Source organism: Triturus cristatus, chromosome 4_2 (assembly GCF_964204655.1).
Source record: "Triturus cristatus chromosome 4_2, aTriCri1.1, whole genome shotgun sequence".
NCBI classification, from domain to species: Eukaryota; Metazoa; Chordata; class Amphibia; order Caudata; family Salamandridae; genus Triturus; species Triturus cristatus.
The window spans coordinates 164926231-164944682 of record NC_140586.1 but is presented as its reverse complement, the minus strand read 5'-3'; the positions used below and the strand labels follow the sequence as shown (position 1 = coordinate 164944682).

Genomic DNA, 18452 nt, shown 5'->3' with positions numbered 1-18452 from the left:
GTTTTACAAACAAGTCTGACTAGACTAGAGTTATGGTGAGGTCCCACAAGCACACCATGTAATAAAGCGCTTTCTCACCATGGTGGCTAGCAGTGGGATCCAGAACTTGTGTTTGGCAGTACCATGCTTTTTTTAAAACTGCCAAAATTCCACCAAGTTTACACCTAAGGATAAGTTCTTGTGATTTTCTAACCAAGTTGCCGTCAAGTTCTGGATTCTCCTAAGTACAGCTTTTGAAAGTATGTAAACTTTAAAAAAGTTTTGAGAAATGTTATGAAAAGTTTGCCAGCGTTTTTGAAAAGTTTCTACAAGTTGCAAGAAGGGCTAAGAAACATGGCGATCATCTTGGCCACCGTGTCCACCCTCAGAATCAACGACTTGAGGGTCATGTGCAAGGACAGGCAGATCAGCTTGGTGGCCTCAGCAAAGAAAGAGGATCTTATAGAAAGCCCTCGGGCTGGGAAACGACCCCCAGAGTCCAGAATGAGATCACCCTACACAGTGAGAAGCAAATGATTACAGAGAGGTCATCAATGGTGAGGATGAGGGGAACAATAACACCCTGACCCCCAGCAGTCCTCAGAGGCTCTCCTCAATATCTGGTTCTCTTACATCACTCCTAAAGCATGTAACTGCCTTCCAATCCACATCAGAGCCTCCTCCTCTCTTTAGTTCCGCAAGAAGCAGATAGGCTGACTTTTCAATTAACCAACCTACCATAGGCAGGGCTAGGCACACACATCTGCTCAGTGCCGGGATACCCTTGCGGGTGATAGTGCGCTTTACAAATACACATAACATAACATCTGTTAAACAGCCATACTGAAATCAGGCAGTCACACAAACATCAAGCAAGACACCAAAAAGACCTTAATGAATACAAATCTGCATCAAATTACATAAACTATATGAATAAACAAACAAACACATAAAAATAAAAGAAGAGAAAAAAAAGGGATACCCCGACAAAAAGAAACATGCCTACCAACAGAGAATCAAGGAAGGGGTCAGCTTCCTACCTTGGACTCCTGTCAGCTCCCCGTAGTCCCTGCCTGTGGCGAAAATAGATTTATTTATTTCGTGTTTTATATAGCACGAACGTGACCCGTTAGGATGTCAGAGAACTTAACAAAGATGAAGCGGTCCCGATTGCGACAATAGCAAGCATCATAATAAACTTACGAGTGAAGAACAATACAAAACAGTGGACAGGAAAAGAATAAGCACTTACTTATCTGAGACTGAAAGAATATGTCAAATTACAAATTTTCTTTTTCTTTTTACCATCAAAGGACTCCGAATTCAAAGTTTAGCAGAGCATTTGCCTCAGTTGCTTAACGTGATAGGGGACCTTGGAAGAAGTTTTCTGGATCCCAATGCGCTTCATTAAGGAAGTCTTGAGGGGCCCTCTGATTCTAAATCCGTAGGGGCTGGATGATGATCAATAGTCAGACGATTAGGTGATTCCTACGTAGTGAGTTATGGAAGGAATTTACCCTTTAGTAAGACCTTAGCTTCCTCCTTGAATTTTGACAAGGACGGTATTCTTCTAATGTTTGGGGGTAGGGAGTTCCAGATTCTGGGTGCGACACCTGAGAAAGCTCTGATGTATGTTTTCTTCTTCTGGAAGAATGGTGGTTTCAGCACAAGATCTTTTGCAACCCGGGAGTACCTGCCTCCTCCAGATATCACCTTTTTCTGAGCTAGATACGCCAGTGTTTTTCAGTGTAGTGCCTTATGAGTTATACATGCCAGTTTGAGTTGTATTCTGGCTTTGTATGGCAGCTCGGTCAGAGCTTTTAAGTGCGGAGAGATGTGATCACATTGTCTAGTGCCAGTTATGAGTCTTGCGGCTGCACTGAGACAGGCTTTTAGCAGAGCTGTTGAGATCTTGGGCAGGCCAGGTAGAGTAGTACATCCGTATCCGGTCCTCGCGATGACCAAAGCCTGGACTAGCATTTTGAGGTCTGATGTTTCTAGTAATGGTTTCAGTTTTCCAAGACAACTCAGGTGGAACCGGAAGTTTTTAGCCAACAAGTTGATGTGGGTTTGCATGTTCAGGTTCTCATCCAGTGTGATTCCTAGTGATTTGGCTGAGTCCACTAAGACTAGGGTGTAGTTAGGCGCGGTGATCAGTTTGGTCCATTCCTTTATTTCTGTAGAGATTTTGTGGGCTTAATTAGTAAGAATTCTGTTTTTGCACATTTAGTTTAAGCTGATTACTTGTTAGCCAATGAGTGGTCATCTTTAGTGCTTCATTCATTGACTTGATCTCCTCCACATAGATAGAATGGTTAGATAATTTTGATGACTTCATTGAGGCATTCTAGAAAAAGACAAGAATCAAATGTTGCTGACAATGAAGAACCTAATAGGCAAAGACATTTATGAGATACATAAGGGCCTATCGCCTGCTCAATCTGCAATGTACCAAAAAAGGCGAGACACATTAAAAGTGAAATTTTTGCCCAAGAGGATTGTGGACTATGAATGGTACATGTTCAACCTTGCACCGCAGAAGAAAGGGGAACCTATGAATGAATTCATCACCCACCTCTGTCAACTAGTTCAACACTGCAAATTCAGCAACTTCTGATGAAGATGCCATCAGACTGCTAATTATTGACAGTCACCGTAACGGAGGTCGTGAGGATGCCGCCCGCCAGCAAATCCTTATTACCATAGGATCGCTGTAAGAAGCATTTTGACCCTCACATCTTCCATCATAAAAGGAATACAGAATTATAGAAGCAATAATTTACCAACAAAAGGCTAAACTTGAGGACATTCTCCACAGAATTTTGGTGCCACGAACGTGAGGAGCATATCTTCTACTATCGACAGGATTTCCACACTATTTCTTCGCTTTGGGGTGCTTGGAGATCTGAGAAAGATACATCCTATGGTCGATCTACGGACCTGCTATGTTGATAACAGGAGGTGTTTGCCCCTGAAGCCCAGACATATTAATAATCTGGTGCTCAAGATGTTCACATATCCCCTCAAACCTCTATTATAAATGAGGTGATTTTAATTGTTCCTGTTTTTATCAGCTTGTGAGAGTCAGATAACGTTGGTCTTGATAAAGATGGTATTATAATTTTCCCATCAAAACGCGTCGGCGCCTGAATTGGTAGGAACACAATCCGAAATTATCACTGAGACTTTCGAGTGCCCATAAAGCATAGCACCCAGTCTCAGCTACTGAGGAACAAGTCTTACGGATGTGATCAGTTTAAGACAAAGTTTTCGGTCTATTATTTGTACATGTATTTTAAATTCATGTTGTTTGATATTTTTTATTGTGTTCTCTTATTGAATTTATGTAATTTGTATTGTTTTTTATATTTCATGACACATTGTTCTTAATTGTGTAGATCTGCTTCCGTGATTGTGTATCGTATGATGAATAAAATATTTTTAATCTTCTGGTATTAGTCTTGTACATAACATTAGCCTTGGGTAAACAGATATATTCTCCTATTTTGTATGTAATGAATGTGATTGAGTGATAAAGTTGGAGACTCTGGTTAGGCAATATACATGGTAGGTTGCATAGTGTTGTTCAAAGGATACCTTTGTGATTTCATAATTATTGAAAGATGTCAGTCAGAATCACTCAGTTGGTGACTATTAATAAAAAGCTACTAAAAAAAGAAATCAAGGAAATGACAGATATCAATGATAAAGTGGAAGATTTAACAAAAACAATTAAAGCGGGTAAAGTAGAGGAGTACAAATAAGCATTTTGGTTACAAACTCACCTACCAAAAAAACATCATAAGGGACATACCCAACAATCCAGATCAAAAGACAGTCATGGTTGCAAAGGAAGAAATCACAGTTCAAACAAAAAGATGTGGGCAGTCATACCCTCATCATGGCCCGTAGCATGCAATGAGGCAGGAATGTTAATAATGTGGTAAAGGCAATCCCTTTCAGAGAATGCACTTAGGATCCAATTAAGGAATTCAACAAAAAGCACACATCGCCACAAGGAGGCTTTATGCAAGGGCCATAAGAGACAGGTCTCACAATGCCAAATGCAGCATCGCAATCACAGAGATCACCATCCAGAGACTCATACAGAAGCTCACTGTTATATTACAAGGGAATGATGAATATCTATTTGTGGTGTCTGACAAATAAAGTACAAAAAACAAAATTGCCTGTTTAAATTGCCTGATTGGGAGTCACTCCATTTGTTTTGTCCTAGATACTGGTGCTTCTTTAAATGATGTCTGTGCTGCTAAGTACAAGAAGATAACCCCAGGTCAAGGCTAAAGCAAACTGTTTTTCGGTTATACATGTGGAAGGCCAAAGAACCACTAATATGCCATAGCAAATTCAAGGCGACACTTCTTCACAAAGATCATTCCTTTGAGGCTGAGCTACACATGATGAATGTATCTATCTTGGCTGATCGCCTTCTCAGCCTGCCCATGGCTGAACAACTAAAACTAACTGCATACTCTACATGGTGGACAAAGATCCTCCCATGGTAGAATGACACCCCAAACTATTCACAAAGCTAGGAAAAATGAGACTTGAAAGTAGACTTGCAGAGAAACAAGGACATCAAACAGGTGACTCATCACTACAGGAGAGTGCCATTTTATGTACAAACAACAACAGATCAGGAACTGCAAGAACTACTAGCAGCTGGTATCACTGAAAACTCTTGAGGGCTGGATCCAAGGGAATAACCCCGGAGAACTCGAGAGGGCATATGTTTGTTGACTGAACACTCTCAGCCATGCAAACAGTAGTGGTAAAGATCTCCGGAAAAGAGCCCATTTCAGAGGCCCATTGGGCATTGCAGCGCCGGACCAACGACGAGCCCCATCCAATGATAAAGCAAGGGATGCTCTGTGACCAGCGAGAAGCTCTTAGAGCCTTAGTGTGGCCTGTAAAGCTTCCCATGTTTATCAGAAATGCACACTTGATTTATGTGAATAACCACTAGTGATCATGCCCGAACACAACAAAGATGTCAAGGTATGCCTTTGCGTTGACATGAGAATACCCAACACTGCCTTTTGAGAATAACAACCAGAATCTCTTTAACAGGCATGATCACACTCCTCTATGGGGCCACAGTATTCTCTAAATTGGACCTCACCAAAGGTTGCCACCAATACAAGTATCACACAGATTACAATACATCACAAAACCATGCATATTGGTCTGCTCTTAAACAAAAGAGTAAGCTTTGGAAAATTATCAGCACCAGAGATGTTCCAAGAACACATCAGGATAACGATTAGCCACATCATCAATGCTCTGAACTACAATGATGGCACCCTCGTATTTGGAGGCTTTGCGACGAACATAGCGAAGCTCTAGCGCAATTTTGTCAAGCTCTACTACATGCAAACCTAACACAGAATTCTGCAACACGTTGATTTCTCACAGACCACTAAAAATGGTATGGATACACATTCTAAGACAAAGGAACAGGACCGGACCTGGCCAAGTTATATCCTACACCAGCAGCAGTCTCTCTGGCATTGAGAAGGAATACTCACAAGCAGAGGAAGAGAGCCTGGCAGTAGTGTAGGTGTGCGAACACTACCACATTTTCATTTATGGGAAAAGGTTTATCATAATCTCAGGCCATCAGGCAATTTTAGCAATATTTGGAAATCTAATAGCCAAAATGCTTCAGTGAATTGAATGATGGGACACCTGCCAGGAAGAATACACATACACCATCCCACTCAAGCTGGGAACAGACAGCAGCCCTGCAGACTACTTGTGTTGACACCCTCCAACCACAATGAGAAAAAACACCTCATCAGCAGAAAAACACATTAACTTTGTTGCAAAACCACGCAGCACCCCAAAGCATGTCTCTTCGGGCTATTGCAAAACCCACTGAAACTGACCCCACCTTGGTGGTGGTCGAACAAAGGACACAAAATTAAATACGGCAGCACAATAAAAATGAATGCCTACCAATAGGTGTAGATACCAAATAATGATATCTCTTCTTGCATATATACAGTGAGTTCACTGTAACTTCACGTGGGATTCTACTGCAAAATACAATAACTGAGATCCGCATTGCTCTTAGAAGGCATTTTGACACAAAGGGATTGTGGTAACCAAGAGAGCACTATGTGACCGAGCATGGTTCCCCCAAATGGATCAAATGATCCAAGATGGGCTGCAGTTGTGTCATCAGTGCCAAATGGTCTGTCGCGGAGACAGCATCCATCTCTCCAAATGTCCCATCTCCTGGATCTCCAGCCTCGCAATTGACTTCTTTGAACCTCTTCAGTCAGGAAAATTTCTGCTTGTGGTAAAAGATCATTATTTTTTTATTTTTAACTTTATTTATCATTTTCAGAATTACATCGTAACACGATTCAGTTCCAGTACCACGACTATGAATAATCAAAATTGCCCTGTACATAACTTGCCTTGTAGCCATTATATAGAAATACAACAGGAGTAACAGAGTGATCACATAAAAAATAATCGTACATTCCGTGCTGACTTACTCCTACGGTTTCAACATCTGCATTTGTGAAGTGGACTCGCTAGAAATTGGCACTAGTCCCAATCGTAACGTCATGTAATGTGTGAGGAAGTCTGGCACGTGGATAGAACCCTTTTAACCAATACCCGCTGGTTCCAGGCCAGCGTCCAGTTGTTCGTTTGGTGTAGACTGTGATGTTGCTATAAATTGTTTGAACGGGCCCCAAATGGCACGTGGGCGGGATGTGCTCGGCAGTGTGGAGGCGTAAAGATCATAGTTCAGATTGCAGTATGCCATACTGTTTAACCAGTCTTTACTCGTTGGCGCCGTCCTCTTCCCCCATTTCAACGCTATTTCCCTTTTCGCCAGGAGTAGCCCAACCGCTATGAATTTCCGGACCCCTTGGGGACCTTTTAAACATAACCCAAAAGCGCCACTTCCAGCAGTGGTAATAATGTCAGGCCTGTCATTTCCCCCAATAGTTGGTGTATGTCAGTCCAGTATGAACTAATTGTACTGCAGGTCCATGTAAGGTGGGCAAAGTCCACCTGTGGAGATTTGCATTTTGAGCAGTGATGTGGTCTGTCAGGGTCTATTCTGTGGGATGTCACAGGAGTAATGTAAATTCGGCGCATACACTTAAAAGGAATGAGTTTGTGGCGGCTATTTAACGATATTTCCTTAGTTTGCCGACAGCATTCGGCCAATTGGTCATCTGTTATTTGGTGACCTAGGTCAGTCTCCCATGCGTTCCGGACTTTAGCATCCTTGACTGGGACCATCTCCATGCAAGATCTATACAGTTTAGAAATCAGATGTTCCCCAGTATCGCTGTCTATGACTGTGGTCAAGGGGGGGAAAGGAGCTGGTTCAACCGGGTAACCAGGAAGTGTGGCCCTAGCTGCGGCACCCAGTCGCGCCAGTATAAACTTATCCATGAATGAGGCTCCCTCAAATTTGTCTTCGTCTGAGGCCGAGAAGATCTGGCCGTCTATGTAGAGGTCTCCAAAGGAGGTTATCTCAAACCGTGTGAGAGTGCGCTGTACAATTCCCTCCCCTGTGATTGGAATCCACCTTGGATTCGGGAGAGTAAGGTTAGGGGAGTCGAGCGCTGGTGATCCCAGCACACGGACCAGTTTTAGCCAGGCCCAGCTTGTCGTGGACACTGTTTGAATGTCGAGTGGGTCACACGGTTAGCCCAGGGGTATGACGGACTGCAGTGTGTCGGGTAAGACCATATCCGCCTCAGGGCATAAGTACGGGATGGAACCAAGAGTGAGAGTAGCTGCATTGCGCTACCAGGTAGTACATCCGGAAGTCAGGGACCCCAAAACCACCCCTGTGGTATGGGAATGTCATGATCTCCCAGCGGACTCTAGGACGTTTGCGTAAAAGATCTTTATTCACAATTCCCACCAGCTAAGCAAGTTTCTTCAATCAGTGAAGAGATAGTAATCCCAGCAATGGACAGAATCTTTGTAGCGTGGGGCATCCCAGGAGTTGTGAAGACTGACAAGGACCCTCCTCCAGGCACCACACACTGAAACTTCAAACACTGAAGAATACCACCACTTTGGCCTCAAGCTAATGGCAAGACTCATGTACTCACTCAAAACCATGCATCAAATAAGACAAGAGCGCTTACCAGTGCAACAGGCATGAACACAATACTACATGCATATTGAAAAACCCAGCACAGCGCCACTAGCCGGTGTCCAGCAACCCTAATGTTCGGTGTGAAATCCAGACAAGACTACTAACCTGGAGCACCAGATTGAACCACAGATGCCACCAACCCAAGACAAAAGGCTGACTCCTGAAGACAACTAGGTACTGGTCAAACAAACACAGGCAGGATAAATAGATGCCAAATGTGCCAAGATGCCACAGTGGATGAAAGCCCATGGGCAAGTAGTATACTCGTAACATATCGCACTTCAAAGCGTATCAACAGTCTACTCAGGATACCACTGCTATTGAGATGACTGGATCAGACAGTGATGATGAGCCAGGCGACTAACGCTACAAGAAGGTGACATATCCAGACCAGCAATCCAAGCAGAATCCAAGAAAAAACAATAAGGCTGATTGAAGAGGTGTGGGCATGTGGAGCAAGAAAAAGATTTCACTATTCTCAAAGTCAGGGAATATGTCATGTCATCAGTCTGTGCACCATATGACCGCGAGAACAGGAGAGGTCAGTCCAACAGATGGACACATGACACAACTGAGTAGAGAAAACATAGGAAGCGAAGTAAAAAAAGAGGCAGTTTGGGACGGAGAGTTGGCACAGATAACATATGGTGGAGAAAATCTCCCCAGCTACAGGTCATTTTGATGTGGTAATGAGGGCATTAGTAAATAATGAGGTTACACAGAATACCTAAGTGGTGTGTGGATCCTTCGATTGACCAATATAGAACAAGCTAGTCCAAAATCCAAGCAACCATCTTCAAACAAGTGTACATTCTAAAATTCCAACTGGTGGTAATTGTTGGTGGAGCAGCAGTGGTTAAAGAAAACTGGTATACTTTGATACCACTGGAAGGTCCCATTAAAGTCTGCAAGGTACGTCCCATAGTGAAGTTCATGCATATCATTGCAACCAGTTGACAGTCTGGAATGACCCATTCAACAATGTAGAAGGTGCTTCCAACGGGTGAATCCCAGCGACGCAACTGAGCCATAAGCATTCTTGTTTGAAGAGCTAGGCTCCACTGAAGTACTACAGATAAAGGGTGGGTGGTTACAAGAGTCAATGATCTCCTTTGTGTTTCTTAATTTTAATTATGTTTACAGCAACAGCACTTGGAACATTCGCACTACCACAATACATCACCCACCTCTACACTAAGTATAAATTGACTTTTCTTAACTCATCATCAACCGCGGCCTGTGCAAGTAAAAGCGGTGGGTGGGACCGGTTTGGGGGGGGGGGGGGGGGTTCGACGGACAACGACGAGCAAAAATTAATTCTTTCTTTAATTTTCCCTTTTCATCCTCCATCGAATCCTAAGGACCCACCGCTCTTAACTGCACGGGCCGCTGCTGCTCATCATCTTGTTACCTAGATTTACCATGCGAAGTAGTGCTGGGGTTGATATAGTGAATGCTATAGCTTTGTGATACGATATAACACGTGACAAAGTGAGGGTATAACATGCTTGGCCTGTCAATGATGGGATAAAGGAGTCATATTGTATGGCAGTGTTTGTTTATATTTGATAGGGTCGGTCTGGTAAAGGGATTTGTTGCTGTGCAATCACCGTTGGAGGCGTTCCATGTCATCCCAGATTCCTCACATATTTGGAGCAATGTTTGAGGTTATTTTCAGCAATGATGGTAGACAAAAATTTATTTGTAAGAAGTAAAAGGGGATTTGCTTTGTTACTCAGAATTGACAAGTGGTTAACAGAATTAAATGTATTCTTGAAAAAAAGCAATGTTAGTCTGTATTGACAAACAGGAGCTCCATAATGGGATCAGGACAGAGTTTAATCTATCTATCTATCTATCTATCTATCTATCTATCTATCTATCTATCTATCTATCTATCTATCTATCTATCTATCTATCTATCTATCTATCTATCTATCTATCTATCTATCTATCTATCTATCTATCTATCTATCTATCTATCTATCTGTCTGTCTGTCTGTCTGTCTGTCTGTCTGTCTGTCTGTCTGTCTGTCTGTCTGTCTGTCTGTCTGTCTGTCTATCTAAATGCATGATTTATAGGTGTGTTTAATAACCTTTCTACTTGTCAGCATTTAAATGTATACATTTGCTGTAAAAGACCGGGGTAGAAGTCCATTTCTTCCCTCCAAGGTAAGACACCACTTGTATGAAAGTTCACACTAATGCCACTAAATAAGGAAGAGGTGTGTCATGTTGTGCAAGGGAGGAGGGGGTGTCAGTGTGAGCGTCCTAAACACGTTGTACCAATTCCTGTTTAAGCACACAAAGCTGTTGCTTTCAGAACTGCAAATGTGAGGCACGTTTGTGCTTTAGAGCTAGATACAGAACACCAGCAGTAAACAAACACGCATTCACAGAAAGTTTACGGTTTAAATAAATACACTCATCATATTTTGCTCACTTACTAAAAACTGTTCAAACATGTAATTTCCAAGTTCCACATCTCCCTTTAAAATACTGCCACATGCAGACATATCCAAGTTTCTTGCAAACTGATATGTGGAAAAAAGCACACATGATGTATAAAAAAAAAGTCAAATCAAAAATGTCTCTTTTTACATTTGGCTGTGATTATGTTAATTTGTTGTTTTTGTAAATAGGCTTTTGACTTTTTAAGTGAGAATCATTATTGTAATTGCATTTATATAGTGCTTTCTATGCCATATGAGGCATCGAAGCAATTTTCGACGAGTAGCACACTACTCCGGAACCTAAAAGGATTAGTGGTGGTGAAATATAAGTTCATTAGAGCAGTGGACACGTGAGTTGTTAGTGGGATTGTAGAGGATAATGGAGGGATAGAAGAGGGAAGGGTCTAGAAAGTGTTATTTGGAGAACATAGTAGTAAGATGAGGTTTGGAATGAGTAAAGTAGAGATGCAGGAGAGCAGAGTGTCTAGAAAGGGATTAGGGAGTACATAGTAGTAAAATGGGGTTTGGGATGAGTGAGTCAAAAGGAGGGATACAAGAGGGTAGAATTGAGAAAAAGTTGTTGGAGAGATCATAGTAGGAAAATTAGGTTTGGGGTGAGCCAGGAGGGCTAGAGCAGTGAAGAGTCTAGAGAGGGTTATTTTGGAGATTACAGTAGTAGAATGAGATTTAGGATGGGTCAGAGAGTGGAGGTAGAGGATATATTGAGAGAGGTATAGGGTGAGACACAATGTAGTGCATAGGAGAGAGTGAAAGTTAGTTTTTCCTTTCTTTCTTCTACAGTAGGAATAAGTGCATGACATCACTTCTTGTGACGTCACTTCCTGCCACCTCCTGATTTTATATGATTGAGAGGTACTAGCAGAGCTGGGCGTACACCTTTGTTTTAACAGTAGAAGGTGCTGTAGCCCAGAACTGGTTTACATTGGTAGAGCTTTGTGAGGGTTTCAGTTATAGCTTAGCACAGAGTGCTGAAGGTCAAGTTTGATGGGCAATGAAAAAGTTTATGGGTTCAGGTTTGGAATAGCAGGGCATGCTGCATATCATTATTGCAGTCCTCAGGCAAATTAATATATTTTGGTTTGAGTACTGGAATATCAGTCAGGTCTGAGATTCAATGACAGATATCTGCATGGTCTGAGAACCGGAAAAGCAGGGAATGCTGCTAGTCAATGTGGATGTGGACTGGAAGATCTGTGATACCTGGAGAGACCCTTGAAATTATTTTTATTATTATAGCCTTATAGCCCACTGCCAAGGGCTATACCAGTTGTTAAAGGCCCTGAACACATGTTATAACCTATAACAAGGGAGAGGGCCTTTAACAACTGATATAGCCCGAGGCAGAAGGGCTAAAAGGCTATTAGAACATTCCGCCCAAAAAGGGCAGAATGCTCTAAATTAAAAAGGTACAAACATGAAAATAATCATTGAAATGTTTGAGCTCTGGGCTTATACCAGCCATTATAAGTCTGCACCACTCCAGTGTCTTCAATGGAGCTCTCAACATTCCAGTCTTCTAATACAAATTGAGGACAACAATGTTGTACAGATTGCACCTTACTGCCTTAAAGATCTGCACACTAGTGAAGGTAAGATAGTAAAAAAGAACAGGGCAACTCCAATCGGATTGTTCAAAAATGATGACTTACATTTTTATTGCCATTATAATGGATAATAGCGGGATTACTCTGTGGGTAAATAGACATTTGAGAAGGAAAGCAGAGGAAATGTCCATATATATATATATATATATATATATATATATATATATATATATTACCTACTGGCGGTCGCCAGTAGGTAGTTATAGTTAGGACCACGTTTCCATAGGAAATCCGCAACATTCTATTTTGAATAACTTTGGCGCCGGTTGACGAATCCTCGCGAATTTTTCAAAATAGGTGGGGCGCTACGCTACGCTCCTACCCTGAAAGTCTCGGGGGGATTCGTCAAGCGGGGGCTGAGATAAAAGGGGGGTCCCAAAACGCGTTTTTCCCATGCATTTTTCCATAGGACCTTTAGACACAGCTACAGCCCGAACGGCTGAACAGAATTACTTGAAATTTGGCAGAGAGGTAGTCCTCAGGTCAAGGAAGTGCCTTTTGTAGGTTTGGTGTAAATCTGTTCAGTAGATTCTGAGAAAATAGCCTTTAAATCAATATATATATCTGAGCCAGCTTACGGTGCGCTTACGGTGCGCTCACCGTACGCGTACGGTGGCGTGCGCGAGTGCGATTCTGATTGGCCCTTAGATCTTAGTAAACATTCGAATCGGTCGAAACCAGGAAGCGGCGGCCGCCATTTTCTCTCTCGCACTCTGAGGGGGGAGCTGATAAACAAATGCCAAAAACATATAAAGGGGCTGTTTAGACAGCGCCCATGCACATAACCATGTTAGTTGAGTCTTCAAAGATCCCCCAAGGCAAAAAACGGTAATTTTTTATTTTTCGAAAATTTCGCCGATTACGCTTACCGTACGCTTACCGTACGCGTACGGTAAATAATTATTAAAAAAAAAAAACCCCACTCTCTCCACCCCGTGTGCAAATGGTGGCCAAAGGCCACCATTTGTGCATGGCATATAAGAGCACAGCATTTCCCAAAAAAATTTCAACAGATTACCTATCACAAGGAAGCGCATAATATGTCCTCCATGTGCGCACGGTGCGCGAAGCACATCGTGCGTACATGGCCCATCTAGCGTAACGTGGGCACGCGGTGCACGTAGCGCACCGCGTGCCCACCGTGCGTGCACGGCACTAACTGCATAAAGTGGGCGCGCGGTGCGCGAAGCGCACCGCGTGCTCACTGTGCGCGCACGGAACGAACTGCGTTAAGTGGGCGCGCACGCCACAAATGGCGTAAAGTAACTTAGCATTTAAAAAACCGTACAAATTCACTGAAAAAACCATAGGTTTCACACACGTTATAGTTAGGAATTAGCATTTAAAAAACCTTGCAAATTCACTGAAAAAACCATAGGTTTCACACATGTTATAGTTAGCGGAAATTTTACTGATAAAAAACCAATGAAATTCCCCCGTTATAGTTAGTGCAGGAAACTATAACTCACGCGACCGCAATCTTCTGCTGATGACATATGTGTCTTTATGAAAAAAAAATATTTGTAATATATGTATAGCTAAAAATTTATGGAAGAAGACATGGGCAAATAAGTGTCTAAATACAGTATTAGCATCAGCAGAGGATTGCGGTCGCGTGAGTTATAGTTTCCTGCACTAACTATAACGGGGGAATTTCATTGGTTTTTTATCAGTAAAATTTCCGCTAACTATAACATGTGTGAAACCTATGGTTTTTTCAGTGAATATATATATATATATATATATATATATTAGGGTCCACAGTTGTCCACAAACAAGCGCACTCCACGCTGGGAAAATTACAGCCTAGCACTTCAAGGCGGCAAGTTTCTTTCTTCAATCACACAGCCCAACGCGTTTCGGAATACATTTCCTTGGTCACGGGCCAGCAGCGATAGTAACAAGGTTTCACGAAACTGCCAGCACTGCTTGAATCTCTTTAATAACACTCAGGTGAGTATGACATCACCAAGCGGTGCATGCTGGTATTTACAGTCCCAAAATCCATTTTACTTAAATTGCTGCTGTAAATATTCAATAATTGTCATTACCCTTGATAAGGTTGAAATGAAAAAATGCTCTCTTGAAATGAAAGTATCGGCTCCCAGTGTTCCACCTGGCCTCGACATCACGAAGCCGCAGACCCGCCTTACATAACAGGCAGTGGTGCGCTCAAACGGCTGGACGGCCGTATTTATTAGGGTCCACAGTTGTCCACAAACAAGCGCACTCCACGCTGGGAAAATTACAGCCTAGCACTTCAAGGCGGCAAGTTTCTTTCTTCAATCACACAGCCCAACGCGTTTCGGAATACATTTCCTTGGTCACGGGCCAGCAGCGATAGTAACAAGGTTTCACGAAACTGCCAGCACTGCTTGAATCTCTTTAATAACACTCAGGTGAGTATGACATCACCAAGCGGTGCATGCTGGTATTTACAGTCCCAAAATCCATTTTACTTAAATTGCTGCTGTAAATATTCAATAATTGTCATTACCCTTGATAAGGTTGAAATGAAAAAATGCTCTCTTGAAATGAAAGTATCGGCTCCCAGTGTTCCGCCTGGCCTCGACATCACGAAGCCGCAGACCCGCCTTACATAACAGGCAGTGGTGCGCTCAAACGGCTGGACGGCCGTATTTATTAGGGTCCACAGTTGTCCACAAACAAGCGCACTCCACGCTGGGAAAATTACAGCCTAGCACTTCAAGGCGGCAAGTTTCTTTCTTCAATCACACAGCCTAACGCGTTTCGGAATACATTTCCTTGGTCACGGGCCAGCAGCGATAGTAACAAGGTTTCACGAAACTGCCAACACTGCTTGAATCTCTTTAATAACACTCAGGTGAGTATGACATCACCAAGCGGTGCATGCTGGTATTTACAGTCCCAAAATCCATTTTACTTAAATTGCTGCTGTAAATATTCAATAATTGTCATTACCCTTGATAAGGTTGAAATGAAAAAATGCTCTCTTGAAATGAAAGTATCGGCTCCCAGTGTTCCGCCTGGCCTCGACATCACGAAGCCGCAGACCCGCCTTACATAACAGGCAGTGGTGCGCTCAAACGGCTGGACGGCCGTATTTATTAGGGTCCACAGTTGTCCACAAACAAGCGCACTCCACGCTGGGAAAATTACAGCCTAGCACTTCAAGGCGGCAAGTTTCTTTCTTCAATCACACAGCCCAACGCGTTTCGGAATACATTTCCTTGGTCACGGGCCAGCAGCGATAGTAACAAGGTTTCACGAAACTGCCAGCACTGCTTGAATCTCTTTAATAACACTCAGGTGAGTATGACATCACCAAGCGGTGCATGCTGGTATTTACAGTCCCAAAATCCATTTTACTTAAATTGCTGCTGTAAATATTCAATAATTGTCATTACCCTTGATAAGGTTGAAATGAAAAAGTGCTCTCTTGAAATGAAAGTATCGGCTCCCAGTGTTCCGCCTGGCCTCGATATCACGAAGCCGCAGACCCGCCTTACATAACAGGCAGTGGTGCGCTCAAACGGCTGGACGGCCGTATTTATTAGGGTCCACAGTTGTCCACAAACAAGCGCACTCCACGCTGGGAAAATTACAGCCTAGCACTTCAAGGCGGCAAGTTTCTTTCTTCAATCACACAGCCCAACGCGTTTCGGAATACATTTCCTTGGTCACGGGCCAGCAGCGATAGTAACAAGGTTTCACGAAACTGCCAGCACTGCTTGAATCTCTTTAATAACACTCAGGTGAGTATGACATCACCAAGCGGTGCATGCTGGTATTTACAGTCCCAAAATCCATTTTACTTAAATTGCTGCTGTAAATATTCAATAATTGTCATTACCCTTGATAAGGTTGAAATGAAAAAATGCTCTCTTGAAATGAAAGTATCGGCTCCCAGTGTTCCGCCTGGCCTCGACATCACGAAGCCGCAGACCCGCCTTACATAACAGGCAGTGGTGCGCTCAAACGGCTGGACGGCCGTATTTATTAGGGTCCACAGTTGTCCACAAACAAGCGCACTCCACGCTGGGAAAATTACAGCCTAGCACTTCAAGGCGGCAAGTTTCTTTCTTCAATCACACAGCCCAACGCGTTTCGGAATACATTTCCTTGGTCACGGGCCAGCAGCGATAGTAACAAGGTTTCACGAAACTGCCAGCACTGCTTGAATCTCTTTAATAACACTCAGGTGAGTATGACATCACCAAGCGGTGCATGCTGGTATTTACAGTCCCAAAATCCATTTTACTTAAATTGCTGCTGTAAATATTCAATAATTGTCATTACCCTTGATAAGGTTGAAATGAAAAAATGCTCTCTTGAAATGAAAGTATCGGCTCCCAGTGTTCCGCCTGGCCTCGACATCACGAAGCCGCAGACCCGCCTTACATAACAGGCAGTGGTGCGCTCAAACGGCTGGACGGCCGTATTTATTAGGGTCCACAGTTGTCCACAAACAAGCGCACTCCACGCTGGGAAAATTACAGCCTAGCACTTCAAGGCGGCAAGTTTCTTTCTTCAATCACACAGCCCAACGCGTTTCGGAATACATTTCCTTGGTCACGGGCCAGCAGCGATAGTAACAAGGTTTCACGAAACTGCCAGCACTGCTTGAATCTCTTTAATAACACTCAGGTGAGTATGACATCACCAAGCGGTGCATGCTGGTATTTACAGTCCCAAAATCCATTTTACTTAAATTGCTGCTGTAAATATTCAATAATTGTCATTACCCTTGATAAGGTTGAAATGAAAAAATGCTCTCTTGAAATGAAAGTATCGGCTCCCAGTGTTCCGCCTGGCCTCGACATCACGAAGCCGCAGACCCGCCTTACATAACAGGCAGTGGTGCGCTCAAACGGCTGGACGGCCGTATTTATTAGGGTCCACAGTTGTCCACAAACAAGCGCACTCCACGCTGGGAAAATTACAGCCTAGCACTTCAAGGCGGCAAGTTTCTTTCTTCAATCACACAGCCCAACGCGTTTCGGAATACATTTCCTTGGTCACGGGCCAGCAGCGATAGTAACAAGGTTTCACGAAACTGCCAGCTCTGCTTGAATCTCTTTAATAACACTCAGGTGAGTATGACATCACCAAGCGGTGCATGCTGGTATTTACAGCCCCAAAATCCATTTTACTTAAATTGCTGCTGTAAATATTCAATAATTGTCATTACCCTTGATAAGGTTGAAATGAAAAAATGCTCTCTTGAAATGAAAGTATCGGCTCCCAGTGTTCCGCCTGGCCTCGACATCACGAAGCCGCAGACCCGCCTTACATAACAGGCAGTGGTGCGCTCAAACGGCTGGACGGCCGTATTTATTAGGGTCCACAGTTGTCCACAAACAAGCGCACTCCACGCTGGGAAAATTACAGCCTAGCACTTCAAGGCGGCAAGTTTCTTTCTTCAATCACACAGCCCAACGCGTTTCGGAATACATTTCCTTGGTCACGGGCCAGCAGCGATAGTAACAAGGTTTCACGAAACTGCCAGCACTGCTTGAATCTCTTTAATAACACTCAGGTGAGTATGACATCACCAAGCGGTGCATGCTGGTATTTACAGTCCCAAAATCCATTTTACTTAAATTGCTGCTGTAAATATTCAATAATTGTCATTACCCTTGATAAGGTTGAAATGAAAAAATGCTCTCTTGAAATGAAAGTATCGGCTCCCAGTGTTCCGCCTGGCCTCGACATCACGAAGCCGCAGACCCGCCTTACATAACAGGCAGTGGTGCGCTCAAACGGCTGGACGGCCGTATTTATTAGGGTCCACAGTTGTCCACAAACAAGCGCACTCCACGCTGGGAAAATTACAGCCTAGCACTTCAAGGCGGCAAGTTTCTTTCTTCAATCACACAGCCCAACGCGTTTCGGAATACATTTCCTTGGTCACGGGCCAGCAGCGATAGTAACAAGGTTTCACGAAACTGCCAGCACTGCTTGAATCTCTTTAATAACACTCAGGTGAGTATGACATCACCAAGCGGTGCATGCTGGTATTTACAGTCCCAAAATCCATTTTACTTAAATTGCTGCTGTAAATATTCAATAATTGTCATTACCCTTGATAAGGTTGAAATGAAAAAATGCTCTCTTGAAATGAAAGTATCGGCTCCCAGTGTTCCGCCTGGCCTCGACATCACGAAGCCGCAGACCCGCCTTACATAACAGGCAGTGGTGCGCTCAAACGGCTGGACGGCCGTATTTATTAGGGTCCACAGTTGTCCACAA

General features: G+C 43.3%; 1 protein-coding gene across 2 annotated transcripts in view; it reads right to left on the bottom strand.

Moving 5' to 3' along the window:
• The window catches only part of ACKR5 (atypical chemokine receptor 5), a 75402-nt gene that overhangs the window by 48007 nt on the left and 8943 nt on the right, over positions 1-18452 (bottom strand). Inside the window, exon 1 of one of the 2 annotated variants that reach the window (XM_085600964.1) lies at positions 1232-2244. The exons of the other annotated variant lie outside the window; for it this stretch is intronic. The gene's annotated coding sequence lies outside the window, so the exon portion shown is untranslated. Of the gene's footprint in view, positions 1-1231; positions 2245-18452 lie in introns of those variants that run through there. 2 annotated transcript variants of the gene reach the window in all.